Raw genomic sequence first — 20,682 nt, 5'->3', positions numbered from 1 at the left:
TTCCACTCTTCAGGTAACACCTTTAGTGGCAGCTGGAGACAGTAACGCACAGGGAGCACAACCGCACCCACTTCTTGTCTTTAGGGGAGACTAGCCTACACCCAGCAGCAGTAACCAAGCAGGCAGCTGAGCATCCTCCGCCCACAGCGCGGGCACCTCACACGCGGCGGCCCAAGGCGTGAGCAAGCCGGGCAGGGCCCCGGCCCCCTCAGAAGGCATCGAGGGCCGCGACGGACGCTCCCGCTTCAGGCCAGCGGACCCAACGGGGCACGCAGGAGCCGCCCTTAGCCCTACCATTGGGAGGAAGGGGGGGGGAGAGGCCAACCTATGAGTCCACCGGAATGTACCATCCTGTAGGACGGAGGGAGGAGAAGTCAGGCAAGAGAAATTAATTAATTAAATAAATAAATCCGAAGACACGGTTTACCTTTAGCCTCGCCGGCTTCAAAAAGGAAAACCACCACCCACCATGGCCTCCGCACCGCCTTAAACCTTCCCCACACCCCTCCTCCCCGAAGCCCGCTGCCATGGAGACGGCCGGAAAGGTGGAGCCTAGGTGTAGGCGCTGATTGGCCCCGTTGCGTCCGAGTAGGCAGAATCAAGCGAGGTCAGGATCCGCCTTCTGCACTGTGATTGGAGGAGCGGAGGAGGCAGGGACCAATCATTGCTGGGGGCTGCGGAGCCGTGGCTGGGACAGCGAGCGTTAGGGGTGAGGGGTTGCCACGGCGGCGTCGGTGCCGGGCCGGGCCGAATGGGACGGGAGCCGTCGGCGATTGGCAGCGCTTTGAGTGTTGTTCCGCCGTGATCGCGCGGTCGCACACGCACGGGACATTGGCAGTACTCTGGACCAACTTTGCAGCCCAGATGCGCGGGGTGAACCCACTCCAAAGGGCTGAGGGGGTAGCACTGCCTTTTGCAGAATCTGCTCCTCCCGTTCTGTTCATGTTCTCTAGGGACGTGGAGGCGCATTGAAGCCTATTGTTGCTTTGTCGGACAAGGCGCAACGTTATGGTTTTGGCACGGAAAGCTTGCTGTGAATGCCAGGCAGATTCTCCACGACGCTTCCAAACGCTATGGTGTGATCCTGTCCTCTGTGTATTGAAGAGCAGAATTTGTTCCAAGCCTCTAAACTGAAGAGTTAGAGGCTGACTCGAACCCTTTACAGTCAAACTTTCATCAAAATGCACTGAAAAAAGGCACAATCGATCCACTTTTTCTGTGTGTACTTCACAGAAAACATAAACCAAACATTTCTAAGTAAATAACAGCTGAAAGTTAATTTTTCTTAATTGTCATCATTGTTGTCTGATTTACACCCATTTGCAGCTGCAGGTGATTTCTAAAGGTTGCTCTGAAAGCTTGTTTTCCCTGTTTCCCTTCTACACCTTCTCTGATCCTTGTGTTTAAGATGCTTCATCATGAGCCTTTCTTAACACAACAAGATTTTGCTTGTGATTCTTCAGCTCTTTATTTTCTCTCTCTTGTTTTGCCATTCTCTGATTTTATATTTCTGTAACAAACTCATATTAATCCCCTTGACATGTAATTGAAGTTCTTTGATGTACTTGTCAGCTTACCTCTGCTTATTGCAGCAGTCAGGTTAAATAGTACTTAAAATCCTATTTTGATTTTTTACCACTGTGATTTAAAGACAGGACTTTCCAATAAATGAAGTAGGAGCCAGTCCTCCTTCCTAATGGTGTGAAAACCTAATGGTTACTGTCTTGCTAAATTCAATGGGAAGCCTAAGTGTTTTGCATATCCTACTTTGAGCTGCACCAGTTCTCTGTAATAGCAGTGATCCTTCTTTCGTGTAGTAGTTAATGAATTTCAGACAGAATAGAGACAAATGGAAGTTTGCTTTATGTAAACCATTATATATGCCATTTGCAGGGAGAATGCAAAGAGCATTTTAGTTAAGCTACAGATACTATCAATTGTTCAGTGTTGCTGAAACAGAGACAGGATGGAGACCATCATTCCTTAATTACCGCTTTATTTGACAGTGCATGAAACACTCATAGCTAATGAGCTATAAGCGCTGCATCGTTTTTTTCAGTATTGTTCTTTTTTTTTTCATTAGAAGAGCAACCCAACCAAATCAGTTCTGAAGCTGTCAAGAATATAAGCTTTAAACAACTTATTTTTGTTGAAAGACTGCTAGCAACAGCCAGAACTCCTCAGCAGCAGGCCGCTTTGGATAGGTGGCTCCTTGTATCTGCACGTGAAGTCAGTGAGGGTCATTATGGAAAGACATTTATAGATAGAAGGCACTTACATGGGGAATCATGGAATAGTTTGGAAAGGACCATAAGATCATCTGGTTCCAGCCCCCCTGCCATGGGCAGGGACACCTCACACTAGACCATGTCACCCAAGGCTCTGTCCAGCCTGGCCTTGAACACTGCCAGTGATGGAGCATCCACAGCTTCCCTGGGCAACCTGTTCCAGTGCCTCACCACCCTTACAGTAAAGAACTTCTTCATTATATCTAACTTCAACTTCCCCTGTTTAAGACATTCTCTTGCATATCTGAATGCACTGGGACCTAATGGCAGCATACTCTGTTGTTATATGTGTGTTGTCTGTGTCTCCTCCCTGACAGTTTCCAGTTACACTGCATCTTACAGAAAAAAACTTATCTTTCTAAAGAGCACTTCTCTCCCCCTGGATACTGTGTCTTCATTAGATACTTCTATCTTCATGTTGGATCACTGGTATAAACATCTTAAAAACTAGGTAACTGTGAGTGAGAGCCTGAGGGCTGTATTTACTGCCTAATTGTGCTGCTATGACCAAATGTACACTTCAACACTGGCGTGGTCTCACTGTTGCTTGATCACAGCCTGCAGCAGAAGTGTTATGTGTGAGACTGGGTACTCCATGAATGCCTAAACATGGATTAAGGACTTCCTGTTAGCACTGAGATTGTGGCCCTCGGTTTTTCTTAACCGTGCAATTCAGGAAGAGGGTTTTCTGGGCGAAGTTGGTGGATTGTAACACTAGGTGGCACTTAAATACAGCTAACAAAGCCTTTTCTCTGGTGGAACACAAACCAATCAAACACATTCTGTTCTAACATGCAGTTAATTATATCCTCAAAATGATGTCTTGGATTGATATTACTAAACAAACATGTATAAAATGTAATTACAGACAAGTGAAATAAATAGTGTAGGTTTATAATTGCGAGCTATGTTTTTTGCTTGTAATATGTTACACACCTGTGCGCAGTTTATATAGCTACTATTTTATTTTGTCATTTTTACTAACATTTAGAACGGTGCAATTTAGCTTTATGTGCTTTTATTTACTGCTACCACTTTTTGCCATATGTCAGTTTTGAAAAAATTGACTGGTTTTATGTATCTATCTGGATTTTAAACCAGGAGTATTTCAAAGGGAAAACAGTAAGAAATGAGGTTTTTCTATGAAACCACTTCAACACTTCTTAAAAAAAAATATATTTTTAGTTTTTTTACTAATGCTTTGGTTTCTTCTTCTTACCTTCTGGAGGTACACCTCTATTGCTATAGAAGCTTAATACCCACTTGGAAGTCCAACGTCTATCTGTTCATAAACATTCCTGAAGTGATACCATTGGTAAGATATACGAGGCCAACAGGACAGTCTGAGAGCTGTGGAATGCCACCAGAGCAGCTTGTGGCCATCACCTTGGCTTCTGACAGGCTTTTCTATCAACTGCAGAAGTGGTTGGCAGCATTTCTGTCATCAACTGCACAAGACCTGTGTGAAGCTGCTCTATAACAAGCTAAAAAGGTAAAGGTGTGCAAGGAAATACCCTTGCACTGCAGGAGAAGGGTAATAATATGTGAAAAAATGGACTTCTAGTTCCTCTTCCCCCTCACATTCCAGTATACAGAGATTTGCTCTTAACCTCATGGTCATCAGGTCCCATGCCATTCTGTGTGCAGGATTACAATTAATTGTCTCTGTGTAGTAAGATTAGAGCTAAGATGAAGCTCGTAAATAGTAGGACAACCCAACAACACATTCCTGTATTTGCATTTTGTTATTTGACAGCTAAGATGTGTATTTTGTGTGAGATAGACTTGTACATGTGTGGAAGTCACCCTTTGTTGAAGAAAGTTGCCAATGCATTACTGTATGCTTAAATAAACCACTGTGCACTATCCATGAGTTCTTCTTGGAATTGCCCCCAGACATCAGGAGACCTTTTCAGATGAACCAAAACCCAAACAACAGACTAGGATTGTTTGAGCACCCATCAGCAGTGCAGAAATAGTTGTCCAAACTGGAGACCACTGGGTCAAGTTCAGAACAAGAGTTGGCAGACCTGTGGGAAGAGGAAAAAACTTACAGCTGTGACCGTGAGGGCACAGAGGTGGTGGAACTCCAACTGGTTTGTGTGCCTGTGAAAGTGTGAAGGGCCAGGCCAAAGTGACCAATGCTGAACTAAAAAATAATGGTTGTGGTAGAAGGACATAAGGGAGAGATTGTTTTCTGTATGCTTCAAGTAGAGAGAAAAACCTGAATAGTGGGACAAAGCTTAAGAAAATCAGGATTCAGCTGAAAATTATTTGATTCTTCTTTTGACATAGATCTTTTTAGGTTCTGGAACAGCCTTTCCAGGTAGTAGTAGAGATAGTTGTGAAATATAAACTAGCCTAGACAACTCTTCAGTTTACTGATACACACAGTCTTGTGAAGGGGATGCATGCCCTAACAGATGCTTTCCAGCAGTAGTTTCTACAGCATAGCTACTCCTTTTTGAAGATTTCAAGAAAACAGTTTGGCCCTTGAGTAATAACATTAAGCCTTCTCTTAGAAAAAAAATACTACTACAGGCCTTGACTGACTTTAGCAGAAGTACAGGTAGTAGAATGTTTTACAAGTAATTATAAAAACTATTTACAGTAATTAGCTTGAATCTAATTGCTTCTCAGCATGTTAGGATAGTAAATTACAGCTTTATTTCAAACAACTCCTGTTGTCTGTTTTCCCTAAACTGAACACAGGAAACCCAATGAAAACAAACACTTGGAGAACCACCATCCTCAGTTCCTGTTTGAAGTATGTCGAGCAGAGATGCTTAGCTTTGATCTAACAAGCAGCACTTCACTTGCCTCCGTAGACTGCATCCGTCTTCCGCTGCACAGTGAGAACATACTCCTCCTGAGAGCAAGAGGAGGATGCATGTGAACAAGAGGGACAGGAATACACCTTTGGTTCTTAAGTGAGAGAGTCACATCAGATGATTTATACATGAGAAAGCCTATTTTCCTAGGCTGCCTCCTTAGTCAGTGCAGGGAGATACTTGACAGTGATGGAGGGCTTGAGGCTGAGCATTTGGAGGTGCTCTGAGGGACCAGAGGTATCTTTCTCTGCAGGCTGTGCAGGGAACATTCTGAAGCTGGCTTCCTCAGATTACTGCCTGTAATTACGTACCTGATCACTGTGTGATCATCTGCTTCAAAACCAACCGCAGGTTCTGCCTGTCACTCCCTAGCGGAGGTTCATTTGAGTTCCTCAACACTGATCTCTCCAACCCCTTGGGCAGAATGCCCATCAGCTTTGGCCTGATCTGAGATTCCTGTTTGAAACCATAGCAAGCTTACTGAGGAGCAAGCCAGTGCCTGGTAATGTTCATGTGAATCCAATCCCATGCAGGTACTAGTCATTTAAAAAGTCTTCCAAACGCTTTCCCACACTGCTTTGAACAGACTGGACTGTTTAATTTTGTGTCCACTCTTACTCTGGGATGATGATAGGCACCATCTTCAGTCTTAGTCCATTTACACTGGGTATACAAGTCAGTCTCTAACTTTTATCCACTCTAAGTAATGCTATTGCCATCTGGTCTTACATTAAATTTCTCTTACTCTGTAATGATTATACATCTACAGAAGAAAAAAATTACTTGGAATTTTAATATATGCATTTATGTGACTGTCAAGATGCCTGATATTAATAGCTTGACTTTTACTGTAAGCAGAGGTAGAAGAAATCACACCACCTTCACAGTTCTGGCACAGTTTCCTTATGAACTGAATTCTCAGCCCATCGTTTCTCCCTCTGGCTCTTGCAGTACAAACCCGAGTGTTCTATTTTTTTATTCCAGTTTAGATTTTGAATGCTTTTATTATGAATTTCTTCAATCCCTGAGAGAAATTAGAGAGGCAACAGTGCTTCTGTTATTGCATAACACTATTTATTGACAATAAAAATAACTGAACTTGCAAAAGAAGCCAGTTGCTAATATAGCCTTTTACTAGGTTGTTGTTATAAAGGTTGAGTCTTTCATTTTTTACAAAAAAGACCATTCTTTTTAAAGAAAGGTCACTCAATCTTTTTAGAAAGATTTAATAAATGACTTTTTCCCCCTTACCAAATTTAGTCTTTTGTTGGAATTGTTTCAGCTTCTATTAAAGCTTCACAAAAAAAATGTACCTTCTATTGTATTTCTTCTAATAGGTTTCTCAGCCTTATAACTGTAATAAATTTGTCAGTCTAGCTTCACTGAACACTGGACTTGAAAATCCTACCACAACAGGTTATAAATATAACCATTTCTAAACCCTTTCAAGAAGTTTCACCCTTTCTTTCAACACATTTTATGTACTCAGCAATTCAGTGAAAATAACCTTTCAGAGTCGTTCTTTAAACTCTTTCTTGGTGATAGCACAAGCAAGTCATTTGATCAGTCAGTCAAAACCCCACGTTCTCTTCCTGTCTCTTCCAGGGTGGGTTCATAGTCTGAGCCAACTCGCTTAAAGCAAATGTTTTCTTAACCGTTCATTCACATGAAATGACCAACTTGACCCATTTAGGGCCTGATTTTCAGAGTAGCTGAGTGCTTAGAACTACAATTTAAATGATTTTGAGTGGTGGCCTTAGCACTGCTAAAAAAATAGTCTAACGGCATCTTGTTAGGTAAGCAGAAATGACATTATGGCAAGAAGTGCAAATATCTTCCTTTGCCTAATCTCTTTCCTCTATTTTTCTTCTATGAAATTTGGTTGTTGGTTTGATTTTCTTGTGGTTTTGTTCTGGATTTTTTTAGGAGAGCAGTTACATTTTGTGGGAACACAAACTATTGTTTTGATAAATAATTCTCTTCAGGACATTTCTTAAAGTTTGAATAAATGAATGTAACCGGAATGTAACCAAACCTTTGGAACATTAATAACAGTACTAAAAGCAGAGAAGCAAGCAGCATGATCACATAAATCTGAGAAAAGCAAACAGAATCTAAATATCTCAAGACCTCTGTCATAAAATGAATCAACTTTGCTTCGTAACGCTATGTAAAGAATAAATAGCAATGTATCATATTTGCTTTGTATGGATGAATGGGAAGCAGAGCGAGACAGGGGTTATTTAAGTAATATAAAAGTGTGGTTACTGAACACTTCCAAGGGACATGAATAATCTACAGTAATCCCAAATTACAGCACATACTTCAATTCTTCATACTTCAATTTAAACCCCATTTTCCGGTCTACTCATAATCAGCAAATGGAGGAAAAGATGGACTATCTCACCCCTCTTTGCTTCTGGGGGAATTGCTCAGTTGAGCTCCTTGCAGGCCTGTTACAGGATCTTTGACCAGCTGCGATGGTTATGGTGTGTTTCTGGTCACCTGAGTTAAGGAAAAAGGAAGAAGTATAGGAAAAGCTTTTAGCATGATCATGATAGTGAAGCAAGCTTGTTTTCTGAGAAGAGATTAAAATGTTTGTCTTATTTATCAAAGGAAAAGCAAGAGTATCTGTTTTCTACTAACACGAGTTAACATGAGAGAAAAAAAACGCTTTCTAAGCAAAAAGCTGGGGCTAGCAGAAGGACAAACGGATTTAATCACAGAATGAAGAAACCTCTTGAACACAGAAGCTTGAGGAAAGTGCTGAAACATCAGACAAGTGAACTTGCAGGACAGCCTCTTAGGATGGAGGGGGAGAAAGAGCAAGAAAAGGGATTCATTTTGACACAGACCTTCATCAGTTTGTGGCTGGGAGTCTTGAGACATGGCTTTCTGCGTGACGCCTGGCTTGCAGAGCCTTTCCAATAGCAAGTCTTCCACAGCAGCCGTGTTCTGTGAACAGTGCTGGTGAAATTCCAGAATCACACTACCAGCATCAGTATTGCAATCAGCTGGTAGTTGTCTCTGAGAGAAAACTCCAAGTCACCTACTGCTCTGTGCCACTGGCTATGAACAGTATTGCAGAGGGAAAAGCAGTAATAAACCATGTAATGCAGAACTTGTGCAGTCTGCTTAGTTTTGCCTGCTGAGCCAGCCTGCTTGCAGTTGACACTAATGCTATGGAGGTGTGCAGAGTATTGCTACAGCATTCAGGCCTTGGAAGGAGAATATTCCTAACAAAATACCTCTGTGTTGTAAAGATGTGTCTGTTAGGCTTCCTAATGTAAACTTCTATTTGCTGTGATCTCCCTATGAGCTTTACATTACAAAGTCCTACATGACATTATTTAATGGCTGTTTGTGTGAACCTATTACATAGCCTAAGGCACAGAAAGGCAGGTGAATTTGTATTTTAGCTTTCATGTTGGTTTTCAAATGCTGTCAGTTTAAAATATTAAAATAACAGCAAGTTCTAACAACAGTCTGGGATTTTCTTACCCAGTTGAGTGTCTTAGGCTTTACTGAACAGGGCTGTATTTGTGATCAGAGTTATGGACTCCAGGCTTTAAAATAAGTGGGTAAAAATGTCATTGCTGTCATTGACGTGAAAAGGGTCAGCGCTTGGTTTTCTGTCATTTATGTTTCAGCTTAGCAATAATGTAGTAAAGGAGGTTTTCTTTGGAAAGCTGAAGCAGTAAGTTAAGTTCAGTAAGAAATATGAGAAACTAAATACATTCCAAGGAATGAGAAAATTACTTTCCTTAGGGATTATCTTTTATTTTCTTCATTAAACCATATCACAGAAGGATATCAGTTGATGTTTAGCTCTTCAGTTCCTTAACATGGACAACAGGCAAAATCTGTAGATATAAACAGCAGTTTATACCTGTTTTTAAAGAGCATGTTTTCCTAATTTAATTACAGTTATGCAGTCATGCTTTGTGTGTCTGTAGCTGTGCACACATGCATGCACACACATTTCACGTCTCTTTTATCAGTAACATTAGAAGTTGACCAGTTGCAGCCAAATTCAACACCAAATTACTAGTCCCAAAGACATTGCAGTTATGAAATTTTGTGAGAGCAGATAACTAGTCAGAGAAAAAGAAAGGGTATAAGGATTGCTTACCACTTGCAGGATGTCACAGGGTCCATGTAGGAGGTTTTCCTACCACCTCAAATCCATAGGAAACCAGGCTCCTTGGTTCTGTTATTCATAGAGCTGATTATCTACTTACAATTTTCCTGTATTTAAAGCAAGTGAAATGAAACCAGTTTATATAAGTGATCAAACGATATGCTGCTAAAATATGGACTGCTGTATAAATCACGCCTTTAGTAAGATGCCCTAAATTTCCTCCCTGGAAATGGCTCTTTGTAATTGGCTAATTTCTCAGAATAATTTGTGATACTTTTTTAGACATTGTGCCAACTGGAATAATCAAACAGAACTGATTAAAATTATACTTTCCCAGTTCTATTAGAAAATGTAGTCTATAACTTTTATATACTTTGAAATGTCTTAGACTGTTATAAACACATTGTCTCCACACTAGAAGACTCATAACCAAGTAAAGAAATGGTTAATAGTCTCTGTTCATGTCTGAGAGTCCATGGGTGTTACCTGTGAGAAAGATCATGAAAGCATTGTTGAGATCCATGGCCTAAATCCTTCCTAATGAGCTGTAGATAGCAAGGTACATCACTGCAAGGTGCTGAAAGTACCTCCCACAAATGTCATCCCTGTCAGTAGAAGATCACTTTCAATGTAACCTGGGTTTTATTTATCAAGCACTTTTGGACGCTGGAGGAGTTGTTTCTGGGGGACGTCTGCCTGTACCCCTGTAGATACATCATAGAATTAGGAGTAACATTCATTTATAATTGGAGACCAGCTGAAAAAAACTACAGGAATTCATTATGAAAGAAAATTGAGGGGTTTGTTTTTTTTTGTTTTTGTTTTTGTTTTTGTTCTTAATTAGCGCCAGTTAATTTGGGACACTAAATGTGAAATTATAGTCCGGAACTATGCAGTCACTGAGTCATTTTAGAGATGCATTATGAGACAGAATCGAAGTGAATCAGTGAAGAGAAATCTTAAGGGACTTCAGCTCTACTCTGCTGGTTTTGGCTCTTCAGCTGACTGCTCTTTTCCATGTGCCTTCAGTCCTAGCCAGAGGAGAACAACACATGCACCAAAGATACCCACACCAATACCCACTACCCATAGTGATGAGAAGCTGCAGCTGGTGATCCATTTAGTCATTTCATACCATCTCACGCTAGTGTCTGTCTGTGTGGTAAAAGCAACCTCTTGATCTTCATCCTTTTTATGCTCTGCATAATACCCAAACGAAAGGCTAACAGCCATCAGTACAGTGTAGAGCAGGGTGTACTTGGGACCGCAGCTGGAGCAGCCTCTGGCCAGGCACCCACTATTCCTCTGTGAGAATCTGCAGAGCTGAGTGTATGACCCCAGGCTGTGTGGCCATGTCAGGAGCAGCTCTCACCAGCACTTTAACCAGAAGCTGCTGCAGAATGTGCTTCTCTCAGCTAACAGAGTGTTAATTGCTGGTGTTTAGGATAGAGCAGAAATTGAACATCCATCAAAGGGTGTGCTCTCCACCTTGTTTTGACCCCACACCCCGAGGTGCTTTTGCACAGAAACCTAAGTGCTCCTGATAAGTAACCCAAGATAAGGAGTTATCTTCTAATGAACAATGTCTTTGCAAAGCCCACACAGGTTCTAGGTAAAAAGAAGGGTTTATTTTCCTCTACTGTTTATTAAGAGCTTTTGGTTGGTTGGTCTCATTGCATATGCTTGCAAGACTATGAGGAAATACAAGTGGGAAGGCTAGGAAGTTATGATAACATACACTTGCCTTCTCATCATCTTCTGGTATATTCTGTGTTTAGATTTTGTTTACTAGCTTATAGAAAAGCAATTGGATTAGATTTAGAAAATTACTCATCATTATGTGGGGGTGAGGAGGAAGAGAGAAATTATTCGCTTAATTTGAGTAAGATTTTTAACAGGCAGTTTGATTTCTAGCTACTTTCTAGGCCAAAATACATGTCTGAAAATCATATTCATCTGAGTGGAAACACTAAGTTAGAAATGGCATCATTCTTTTTAAACTGTCATTTTTTTTCTGCAAAGCTCCATTTGTAGTTACGGAAAAATAAGGCACACATTATAGAAGTGCTTTAGAAAGAGCCATTCGTCTACAGTCAGGGTGCAGGATTCAGACCTGTTTGCCACACCAGCACTGATGTTCCAGACAGAGCCTCCCACAATGTAACACAGGCAGAAAAATCTGCGCTACTGAGAGTGTAGGAATATTCATACAGAATATGGGACAATAGAGGATATCCAAGGAGAGTGATAAAGAACAACAGACATTAATTCTTACCAGGTTTTGACAGTCTGGAGACCAGGCACATCCTGAACCAGAGATTGTATCCACATCTTTGTGTTTACTCCTCAGTTTAAACTCCTTTGTGTAAATGCCCGAGGATAAGGTAAAGAGCACCATACATAAACAGAGAGCAAACCTGTCTCTTCATTATGCATCCACACACTGCTACTGATGATGCACATGGGTCCACAGCTAAAGTCCCAGGGTACTACTACAACAGAATAAGTACTATTCCTCATAAATACCTTTGTCAGAGGACTGAACTAGGTATGCATAAAACTTCCCAGGAAAATATGCAGTAATGCTGAAAGCCAAGAGTTTTAGCGATAAGGTGACAGGAAAATCTTGGCTCCACTAAAGTCAAATTGAACTTTGCCAGTGGATTCAGTGAAGCCCAGATTTTTGCCTTGAGAATCTGCCCAGACCAGCTGCTCATCCTGGATGTCCTGTGAGCATCTCTTGTCTGAAGGGGCTCCAAGGAAAGGTGTGCTGTCACACAATCAAAAAGCTGAATTTTAACAAGAATGTGTGCACAGTGAATGGCTCTGCTGCTCTTTTCTTGATGCTGCTCTTTGAGTGAACAACCTACTCCTTCCAGCTTTGCTATTAGTTTTTACCAAGTCAAACACTGTGGTGAGGTGCTCACAGTTGTCAGTGTTTGCGTGTCACCTTGTGAGGGAGAGCTGGCAAAAGCCATTCAAGTACAAAGGATTTTGTAAAACAGATGCTGGCTTGCTATTTGGATAGCAGTGAAAGTAACTTGTGAAAAATTACAGAGTTGGCCATAAACCACTTCTTTTCCCCTGAGCTTTCCATCTTCTGTACGTACAAGTCAAGAAAAGAACCACTCTCGGCCCTTCTTCAGCAATTTCTCCAGCCGTTTTACAGCAAGTGCTTATGCTTGGAGGTTTAGTACTTGATGTTGTAGCCATTTTAGTGAAATACACCTGTTGAGAGCATGGCTGACAGGGATGAGAAACACAGTTTAGTGTGCTGATGAAGCTGGGTCTTGAGGCACTAGAGAGAACTCCAGTGAAAGGTGGACTGAAGGTACCAGCTCAAAGATGGGGATGGGAGCAGAGGTGGCCACTGACCCACAAACCTGTGTAGAGCTCTGCTTACCCTGAAGGCTGTTAGCAAACTCTTGGTCTTGTTCCCAAAAAGGCAGCAAGAGGTAAGCCTCTGCTACAGGCGTCAGTTGCCACATGGGCAAATGCAATACATGGATTATTGATAACCGCATCCTAGGAAGAAGTGGAGCCTTCCAGAATAGCAACAGTGTATGATAAAATCTAACACATAAATGGAGCCAGGGTTAGCTGCACAGAGAAACTTAGTGCTTGAACACTGCCTGTGCTGGAATCTGTCACAATATGTATTACAACCTTATAATGAGGTTAGTTTATAAATTATTAATAGGTAATATGAGCACCTAAAAGATAAGAATAACATGTATTATTCTCATCAACAGAGAATGCTTTTTTGCAGTAATAATCAACCTACTGAACTCTGTAATCACCTGTAACAATTGAGACCTTTTTGTGAAAATACCTATTAATTCTCACTCTTATAAAAGGAAGTTTAATACAAAACATGCCAGTAATGGGCATATAATAGGAGATCACTTCTGTATTACTATTTTGTCTTTCAGCACTTGCTCATCCTTCAAGACAAGATTCTTCTGTAAATAGGAAATGTGTCAGCTAGAACTTACGTGTGAGGAGAGAGAAATTCATCTTTCTTCTACTGTATTTTGTTAGGAAGCTCAGGTTTTGAGCTGGGCAGTAATGGCTTAATGAAGGAACAGTTTGTTACAGCAGTACATACAACAGCTGTGCAAGTAAGTTGTGGTATGTGAAATGACATCCTCTGGAAGTCATCCCCCCCTGCAATGACTGTTCCATATCAATCAGATCATAGCCTCTAACTGCAGGCACAGAGCTGGATATCCAAGCAGGGTGATGGCCCCCTGTGTCTGATCACTACGTACCTCATATCCAACTTGGATCTCAGTTCATCTGGGTATCTGACAAAGACTGGGGTTTTTTTGCTCAACACAGAAGTCATAATTGCAGGAAGGCTAAAATACCACTGTCCTGAAGCTCATTCCTGTCTAAATGGCCTTAAATCTGGGACTCCAAATAGCGGTTTTGTGCTGTTGCGTGAGCTATAATCGTTGTAATGACACGGTGTGAAACCATCCGTCACCCTGTTTTACACAAGCTAAACATGAATTGTAAAAATCCAGCATGAAGTTAAGAGTAAAAATAAAATATCTGGAATTCTGTTATTTGGAGGTTCTGCTGCTATTCAGTTTAGGAAGACAGTGATGTCTCCAGTGCTGTAGAGGACCCTGGGGATGCCGTGGGTTTAGTGCCACAGTTTTCCATACCCAGTGTGAAGGAGCTGACTATATAACTTAACATCTATATATATATTCTCATCTCCTGTGAGAACTTGAACTGCTAGGAAGGATGCTACTTGCTTTTCACTGTGGCTGGGACAGACCCTTAGCTGTGTGGATGCAGGCTACCTTTAGCAGAGTAACTGTAGATCTTTCTTCACATCACTTTGCCAAAGTACCTTCTGTCCATCACCGGAAACTGAAGTCAACAAGGGAATGGACAGGAAGGATTGTGGTGAAGAAAATGGCTGATCTTCTGATATTCCAGCAGTAGATAAAATTAAACAGAAAAAAAACCCAAGCCCATGAAAACCAGAGCAAACCCCTTCCCCTGAGGAGTAGCATTTTCAGTGATTATACTGGGAATAACACACCACAATAGGATTATGATGACTGCAAATGTACCATATTGAAATAAAATTAGTTTAAAAGGAATGAACAATATCATCATCAGGCAGCTTTCTTGCAAGGTGGGAAATAGCTTTAATAACTTTATTGTTGGAACTAGACTGAAAAATAGAAAGGCTCTCCTTGCCCCAATACACCAGTGATTGTGTTAAAAGCAGAATCTCTGGGTCTAGAGGGCTCTTTTGGTGTTCCCAGCCTATGAAAAACAAGGGCTATGGCATGCAGCTGGAAATCAGCAATGCAGAGCGTTGAGATCTCATTCAGGGATGGATGTATTTCAGAGTATGGAACCAAACAGGAATATTCATTATACAGAAAGTTAACACATCATGCTGTCTAGGAAGGATGCTGAGAAGTGGCACAGGAAAATCAATAAAGATTGAAGTCTCTGTAAGTGCAGGCAGAATGTGGAATAAGAGCTTCAAAGGCAAAAAATCCAATTGCCAAAGTTAATATTACCTTTCTGGGACATGCTCTTTGGACATAATGAGAAGGAAATGACATAATGGGACTTTGGTCTCTATTTTGGGAATAGACCACTCTATTGTCTGAGAGCAAAAAGGGGATGAAAGATTGTTCAGGCTGAAAATTTGGGCATGATGTCCTCCTGGCTGTGATGTGAGGACACCAGCCCTGCTCAGGGCTGTTCACTGCTGAGGCTGTGGTTAAGTGCCTGTTAATAACAAATACCTGGTGAAAGCACCCAAAGTGATGGGGTTTTATGCTATTTGTGAGAGAATGGACTTTCCTCATCAGTTGTTAAGTCTGTGGGGATGCAGCTGCCCAAAGCAATTCCTTGAACAAACTGGAAATCACCAGGAGTGCATTGGACTGGGTCACCAGTTGGTACCCTGTGTCTGTGACTTCGTGATCATTTCCCACATTAGCTCTATCATATTGTGGAACATGGTTTTCCTCCCACGTATGTGTACTGGCACAAGCATAAAACCAGGGATAATACGAAAGAAATAAGGGCATATAAAGTGGGGGTGAAGGGGGTAGGAAGCTACTGATAATCCCTTATTTGTGACCTTGGTGTAATTTGAACAGCTTTATACCATTTATATTAAATCACCGTGTTCTTTTTGCTTGTCATTTTGGAGCTTAGTCTTTCTCTTTCTGTCATATCTTTTACATGACAAACTCCATCTTAATGTATTTTTTTGGCAGTTACATATTTAATCTTCCTGCTTCCTGTGGATACCAGGACAACAATGTGTTTCAGAACCTACTAAAGCAGATCAATCAGAGACAAGTCATTGATCTTTGCTGGGGACTGGGAGGTGCTGAGCCCTGGCTGGTGAGCCCATGACTCAGGCTGGGGAATCAGGAGGAGAATTCTTGGCAAATAGGGAAAACTGTGCTGTGACAGGGTTATCTGAGGGAGTTACTTGAATCAGTTGTTCTACCTGACACACTCATGAAGTGTTCTCCCTGTTTGCCAGGTGAATGTTATGAGGATATAAGGGCAGGAGAGCTGGCTATGGCACGGGGCTGTTGTGCCATAGCACCATATGATGCAAGAAAGATACTGGGCATCTTCTAATGCATGTAAATGGTAAACACAAATAATGACATTAACATTACACAGCAGATTAATATGAGGTGCGTAAACCTATCAGATGAAAACCCCCCTGCCTATTGCAAATGTACTTGTGATGCCAAAACCCCAAAGATTGAGAAAATTCAAAGGCTTTGTTACATATGGCATTATCAACGAATGCAGTATTTTAGCTTCATAATATAAGAGCCTACTGCTACAGATTTCAAGAGGTACATCACTGCTAGGAGCTCATCAATAGCATTTCTCAAGTGCATAGAGGATCTATAGCCTGATAGCAGACAAGCCACCTGCATCCTTTTTGTTTCAGAAAAAGAAAATGGGGAAAAAAAGAAGAGCAAAGGTTTACTTATGGCCAGTTTCACAGGCTGCAGTCAATTTACAGGTCACCAGGAGACTTCCAGGGAAAGGCACAACAGGCTCTAAGTAAGAGGCTATCTAGAAAATTGGATTTAGGTAATAAGGAAGTTTATTTAAAGCACTAAAACTCAGAAGGCAGTCTTTCATAGCCTAAGTTACTGAACTTTTAAGAGCTTTTCTGATTCCCCCTCAATTATGTATAAAGCAAAACTATGGAAATTATATTTTATTTGCAAAACTTTCCATGCCTAGATTAAGTGTTAAATAGCTTATAGAACCGTAGAACAGTTAGGGTTGGCAAGGACCTAAAGATCATCAAGTTCCAACCCTCCTGCCATGGGCAAGGGACAGCTCACACTAAACCATGTCACCCAAGTGTAACCCTTTTACTTTGGCAGCTGCTTTTATATAGCTACTATAGCCAACAGCTTGTTTTGGTCACAGTGAATTCAGAGTCATGGGTAAACTGATGTTTGATTTAAATGACATTAAATGATGTTTTAAATTAAAATTACAACTTAGAATCAGAGAGTTCATCTGATGGGCTCAGAGTTCATCCAGCAGTTCTGACACTGAGACAATACAGTTAAAGGTAAGGATTGGAGCCAGCTGGGAACAACCCCTGGAGGATGAAGCTGTGTGGTGCTGATGGGCCCATCAGGCTGCATGTAATGAAGGCCTCAATTTATTGTTTTTCTATGGCTTTCTATTCTTTGTGATTGTCTGCTGATGGAACCCGATAAGCACCTTGTTACAGGAAATTGCTCATTTATCTGGTACATGCAGGACACCCCCTTTCCATGCCTCTTGTACACCACATAGGAACCTCTTTGCAGAGAGAAAACAGCCAGGCTCTTTGTAAGAGATCATAATTTTCCTCCCATGCGTTGGCTGAGGGAGCGCTTAAGTTCTCATTTTATCCTGCAATCAAGCTCGTCAGCTCTCCCCTTGCTTTTCCTTCTCAGCCAGGAGCTGAAGAGGATTGCAGCCTTCTCCTCTTAAAGGGGAGCACGCCCCAGAGATCTGATGCTGAACTACAGAGCGTCCCGTGCCATAGACCAAAGGGGTATCTATCTGAACTAGAGTTCTCCCTCCTTCACGGCGACTGTCATTGTCACCAGCATTTGCTGCCTCACTAAAAGGCAGCACATCAACTGGTGGATAAGAACACGCTGAACACTGTGGGACATGCTGACTGCTTACTCCAGCAGACTGTCAAGTCTGCATCTGTGTCCCACGTGCAGCCTACCGATGACCCAGCATGGAGTTAGTGTAAATCAATAGGAAATGGGCTGGCCAGGCTGCTCTTTTCACCCAAGTGTTAGTGGAGCTGCCACCTGCTCCGTAACAGCACATGGAGATGGGGCAGGTAGTGGGGCAATGCATGGGCTGTGGATCTCCTAAACCAGATTAATGTGAAGGAAGAACTTCAGAGCTCTGCTCACTCCTGGCTGCCAGTATCATGCCCTGATGAACCCATAGACCATAAACAGTGCAGAACAACAGCTATGTTACATAGGAGCCTGTGTACTCAGAACCTGCTAGGCCTCATCTTTCAGATGGAGCATCATTTTAGATCATAAAACCCCAGCAAAACAGCTAATGGACGGTTGTGCCGCATTTCCTTCTATCGAGCCTTGGGGCTTCCAGCCAGCAGCACTATCCTTCCAAGACAAAACACACAAACCTTCTGGCTTCCTTCTCATGTTGACTCAGAAACTCTCATTCAGCAGCTCCTTAGATAAAGGAATGAAGTATTTATGATTACATATTGTGTAAAATATCCTGTGATATCAGATATGTGACCAACAGGGACTGAATTTGGGAGTGACAGACATTATGAGCCAGACACAGAGAGGGTGAAATATGAAGTATTGGAAACTGCTCCCATAAGAGACATGGAAGTGAAATGCAGAATCTATCCACAATTCAAACCCAGAACACCAAGCGCCAGCAGAGCCGGCATCGACTCCGAAACAAGGATTTCAAGACATAAGGAAGATAACAACTTCAGGAAAGAAAAGCGAGCCCAGTGACTGTCAGATTAATTGAACACAGTGCCAGGAAGAGACTGCTTTGTGAAGTGCTGCCTCTTAAAGCATTACAAAGTCAGAGAGACATCAGAAACATTGATTGGCAGCAGAGGGGAAACAGAAACCACGAATGATCAATAAGGCAGCTGCCAGATGGTGGGGGTGACACATCGGTGCTTGAAGTACTTTGTGGAGCTTGAAGTGGCTAAAGAACAGGAGTGGGACCAGCCCATTGATGAGCATCAGTTTGTATGTTGCAGAAGGTTTCGCAAGCACACCTTCTGGCATTTGAATCCATTTAGTACAATGCTGCTGTTATTTGTTCCTGCTTTGCACGGCTGTAGCAGCCTCTGCAAGTCTTAAAGGCTAAACTCTTTAGCTCTTTATAACAAGAACTCGGGACCTCCTGATACCACCAACTACTTCAGGCGTATTGTTAGTAGTGGGAAGTGCTGGTAAATCATCTCTTTGTTGCCAAAGTATTGATGAACTACTGACTCTATGTTTCCACTGGACACAGATCTCAGCCTGGCCAAAACCCCAGCAGAAGCACAGAATCCAAGGACATTTAAGGGGCTGCCTTTGGTTGTCCTGATTTCTGTAGTTGCTACAGAGAAATCTGGTCTTTTGTCCCAGGTGATGTTCCCACTGCCCAGCCACTGCCTTCCTTGTGGCTGCTCCAGCTCTACTTCTGTCTTAGCTACCAATGATTTAGGAAGAGGATTACACCCTTTCTTCAGAAGTGTTCTAAACACCAGGAGACAGACCCCAGACTCGGCTGCATTCCTGCATCTCCCAGGCTGTCTCTCCATTGTTTTGCTGGGCAATGTCTCAGTTCATCCTGTGTTCAGAGGATTTCCTCCTGCCTGTCTTCAGCAAGGGTCACACTTTTTTTCCTGTCCCAACAGGGACAATTTTCAACCCGCTGTGAATAGGCCAGGGGGGAGGTTTCCTTACCTGGCCCTGGGTTAGACCTGCCAGGTTTCTGTTCTTCTTGCAGCAGGTGGTGGTGACACATGTTCTGCTTCCCATCAGCTCCATCCCTCAGGCACTTCCTGGACAAGCGGTATTTAAGCAGCTCTTTTCCCTACGAAGCGCTGTGTACCCACTTACCTGTGTGTGTAGGGGCTGTCATCTTTACAGAGGCAGGGCAGCCAAGCTGGGCAGAGGAGCCTTCCCTGAAAGCCATGCAGAGGGCACTGGGCTGCTCTTGCTGCTGTAGCATTGCTTAGGACATGCCTGGCAGGCAGGGAAGCAGCTCCCTGCCCTCCCACATGCACTTCCTCAGCAGCAAGGCAGTGGGGATAGCTGAAACAAGGGCTGTAGGAAGCATGCTACGAAGTCAGGGCTTTGCAGGAATCAGGCTGTGCTGCCAGCACTGCCATGTCACACTTGCCAGTCCCCATCTGGTGTCCCAGGCTTCGTCTTCTCCCAGTCAACCAGGATGTGGACGATATAGGTCCATAGCAGCAACACAAAAGAAGGCAGACATAGAGTGTGTTGACTTTAACAGCAATTTTATGTCAACGAGCAGTTCCCATTATTGCTGTTTGTCTATGTGCAGGTACTGCTCTGGAGGCTGCGTGCTGGCAGCAGACCTGCATGAGAACATACCCAACCAACCCAAGCAGTTTTCCCACAAGAACAACAGCAGCAGTAACACACACACTCAGCACAGCATCAGCACGGGAAGCAGTGTGCAGAGCTGTTGAGGTTTTGTTGCAAAACATCGTATTGATAGTGTAATGTGTGCCCATTTCAGTGTCTGCCTCGGCTCAGGTGCAGCAGGGAGGTACGGCCACTAATGTGCTCCATGGGGAGTATTTACCGGCTTCTTTCTAGGATTTGGAACATCTGTCCCTCCCTCCCAGCCTGAGATGGGGATGAGTACTTCTGCTTTGTGTACCACAGCTCTGGGGTTGGTCAAGCACTGAGTAGATGCAGGTTATTGCAATAAATCAGGTGGAAGCCCTTGTTCCTCCAGGCAGACATCTGCTGATAAACCAGCCAGCTCTAAGGAAAGGCACACCAAAAGCACCCATCAACGAAGCTCTGAGGTCCCAGCGAGTGGAGACAAGTCTCCCTTTCAAAAGGCATTCTGAAGGGTCACAACAGCCTGGGCAGGACCAGTGGTGGAGAGGGAAGGGGGTTACTGGCAGCTCACTAATAGGTAGAGACAATTAGAAAGTGATAGTTGTCTCCACTGTATGTGACTGAGAGATGGCTCCCAGCTGAGTTCTGCTTGGAGAGTTGAGATCTAATTAAAGCAGGCCTTGGATCTCATCATTCTTCCCGCATGCCTGGGACCATAAAATACTGACTGGTGCATCTGTTCTGTGTGTGTATCGGATGCAAATAAGGAAGAAGTCTGTAAA

At 42.7% G+C, this 20,682-nt stretch overlaps 1 protein-coding gene and 1 long non-coding RNA gene across 3 annotated transcripts in view; both read right to left on the bottom strand.

Annotated features, from left to right (window-relative positions):
* Window positions 1-590, bottom strand: part of CEP15 (centrosomal protein 15) — a 28,808-nt gene extending 28,218 nt beyond the window's left edge. For both annotated transcript variants that reach the window (XM_062630218.1, XM_062630219.1), the window contains exon 1: window positions 428-590. The gene's annotated coding sequence lies outside the window, so the exon portion shown is untranslated. The remainder of the gene's footprint in view (window positions 1-427) is intronic.
* A 4,048-nt stretch (window positions 591-4,638) lies between these two features.
* Window positions 4,639-8,090, bottom strand: LOC134169651 (uncharacterized). The gene is made up of 3 exons (XR_009966972.1): window positions 7,975-8,090; window positions 7,527-7,624; window positions 4,639-5,157 (listed from the first exon to the last, which is right to left on the bottom strand). It is a non-coding gene; the product is annotated as an uncharacterized LOC134169651 (long non-coding RNA).
* Window positions 8,091-20,682: the final 12,592 nt, after the last annotated feature.

The sequence above is a fragment of the Pezoporus occidentalis genome, unplaced genomic scaffold (genome assembly GCF_034315485.1).
Source record: "Pezoporus occidentalis ecotype Australia unplaced genomic scaffold, CSIRO_AGI_Poc_V1 ctg35, whole genome shotgun sequence".
In the NCBI taxonomy this organism is placed as follows: Eukaryota; Metazoa; Chordata; class Aves; order Psittaciformes; family Psittacidae; genus Pezoporus; species Pezoporus occidentalis.
The sequence above is the reverse complement of the archived record's forward strand: the minus strand, read 5'-3'. Positions and strand labels throughout refer to the sequence as shown.